At 37.5% G+C, this 2,498-nt stretch overlaps 1 non-coding gene across 1 annotated transcript; it reads left to right on the forward strand.

Moving 5' to 3' along the window:
* The first annotated feature begins 1,102 nt into the window (after nt 1-1,102).
* On the forward strand, nt 1,103-1,209 carry LOC128285974 (small nucleolar RNA R71). The gene has a single exon (XR_008276521.1). It is a non-coding gene; the product is annotated as a small nucleolar RNA R71 (small nucleolar RNA).
* Nucleotides 1,210-2,498: the final 1,289 nt, after the last annotated feature.

A 2,498-nucleotide genomic window follows, 5' to 3' on the forward strand; every position in this document is an offset into this window, starting at 1 on the left:
TGTTGGCCAGCTTATTCTGTAGTATGGCTGAGCAAACTGCATTTAACTCCACATGCGACACCTTATACAACTTCCACTTATTTATTAAAAGCTACATTAAGAATTTGGCTGCGTTTGGCATCTGCGAAAGAGCTTCAATAAACGGTAAGTTGATATGTAATTTTTTTAATAATTTAAGGAACTTTCCGAATTGTTCGTCTGTGCGATCTTTCCTTGTCGCATTGAGGTATGGAACATGAGGTTTGTACTATTTACTTATCGGTGCTTGTTCACTATGGTCTACCTCACATTTGCTTTTACTTACTATAATTCCTTGCCTCGGTTCTGGTTCAGGTTCGACTAACCCTTCTTCATCTTGAATGGTAATTGCATTGAGCTGTTCCCTTGGGTTAGATTCAGTGTTACTCAGCAGGCTACCTTGTGGTCCTTCAGAAATCAATTTGGCGAGTTGGCCTAACTGTGTTTCGGCCCTTAGATCAATGCTTGTTGATTCTTAAGTGTTGTTTCGGTATTCTGAAAGTGAGTTTTCGGCATTGAGATAAACTTTGTTACCATCTCTTCAAGGCTCGACTTATTTTCCTGTTGGTAAGGTGGTTGTTGAAAACCCGGAGGATGTTGTGGCCGTTGATTCCCTTGACCTTCTCATGAGAAATTTGGATGGTTCCTCCAACCTGCATTATATGTGTTACTATATGGGTTATTTTGATATCTAGAATTATTATTACCCATATATTGAACTTGTTCTTCCTTGGTGCTAGGGTTGAAGGCTTGATATTCTGTGTATCCTCCTCCTCTATTTGAATCGCACCTCATCACTAGATGTACCTAAGTAGAACCACACAAACTATCAATGTTTTTATTTAAGAGTTCTACCTGGTTAGGTAGCATAGTAACCGCATCGAGGTTGAAAACACCGGCTGCTTTCATTGGCTTTATTCTCATGAATTGTCACTGATAGTTATTCAGTGACATCTCTTCAATAAATTTGTAAGCCACTTCAGGTGTTTTGTTATTTATAGTCCCACCAGCAGCTGCATTGATAAGTTGCCTTGTTGAGGGGTTCACGCTGTTGTAAAACGTTTGAACCTGTAACCATAAAGGTAACCCATGGTGAGGGCAGCTTCTCAATAGGTCCTTTTATCTCTCCCATGCATCATAAAGTGTCTCTAGATCCATCTGCACAAAAGAAGAGATATCATTCCTCAACTTAGCAATTTTAGTCGGCGGAAAATATTTAAGTAAAAATTTTTCGATCATTTGTTCCCAAGTAGTGATTGACCCTCGTGGTAACAAGTTCAACCACTGTTTAACTTTATTCCTCAACGAAAAGGGAAACAACCAAAGGCGAATGGCATCATCAGAAATGCCATTGATCTTAAAAGTGTTGTAAGAAGCTAAGAAATTCGCCAAATAAGCATTTGGGTCCTCGTCCTGCAAACCATCAAACTAAAAAACTATCAGATCATTTGAATTGTGTTAGGTTTCAGTTCAAAATTATTTGCAGCAACAGCAGGCCTAACTATACTTGACTCAGTTCCTGTTAAAGTAGGTTTAGCATAATCATACATAGTGCATGGAGCAGGATTTTGATTTACTGGATCAGCAGCAATCGCAGGAGGTAGCTGATTTTCTTGATTTTCAGCTAGCTCTTCAGTTATGGTGTGAATGTCGTCCTCTTACTCTTCCTCTGTATATCTTAGGCTTCCCCTTATTTCTCTTCGGTTTCTGTGTGCTATGCGATCTATCTCACTATCAAAAAGTAATGGTCCCGATGGGTTTCTTCTAGTCATGAACTATAAAAGCCTGCCAGAAGCGAATAAAAGAAAAATTAGAAAAGAAAATAAAAATTTAAATTGCAATAAAAGTAGAATGGCTAAAGTAATAAAAATTGAGTGTTCCTAATATCTTAGTTCCCCAACAATGACGCCAAAAACTTGATCGTATTGTGAATCATCATAAGTCTTATAATTTATGAATGTTCATCCTTGAAAACTAACTATTATCACGACAAAGGCAAGCGCACCTTATCGAATAGTAGTATAGCTTATGGCAAGACGTGGATGTCGAACCCAAAGGAACTAAAAGTTTTAACTTTCTTTTTATTATCTAGCCTGAACATAAAGGGGTTTGTTTTATCTGAACTAAGAATGCACAAGAAGTAAATTGGGGAAATAACTTTTGGGAAAATTGAATGATTTGGACAATACCTAAGGGAAAAATCCACCTAGACTTCACTTGTTATTGACTCTGAATCAGACGATTTATTCACTTGACTTGATTCGTAGAAATCCCTAATTTATATTATTATCTCTCTCGAGACTAAAAACGTCTAACCCTAGGTTGATTAATTGAAATCTCTTTCTAATTAACTCCCTAGTGTTGCATTAACACGATCTATGGATTCCCTTATTAGGTTTCACCCTAATCTAGCAAAATCTTGTCACCCTATCTCTAGGATTACACTCAACTAGATAGGGTCTTTTGCTCCTCTAAATAAG

The sequence above is a fragment of the Gossypium arboreum genome, chromosome 12 (assembly GCF_025698485.1).
Source record: "Gossypium arboreum isolate Shixiya-1 chromosome 12, ASM2569848v2, whole genome shotgun sequence".
NCBI lineage: Eukaryota > Viridiplantae > Streptophyta > Magnoliopsida > Malvales > Malvaceae > Gossypium > Gossypium arboreum.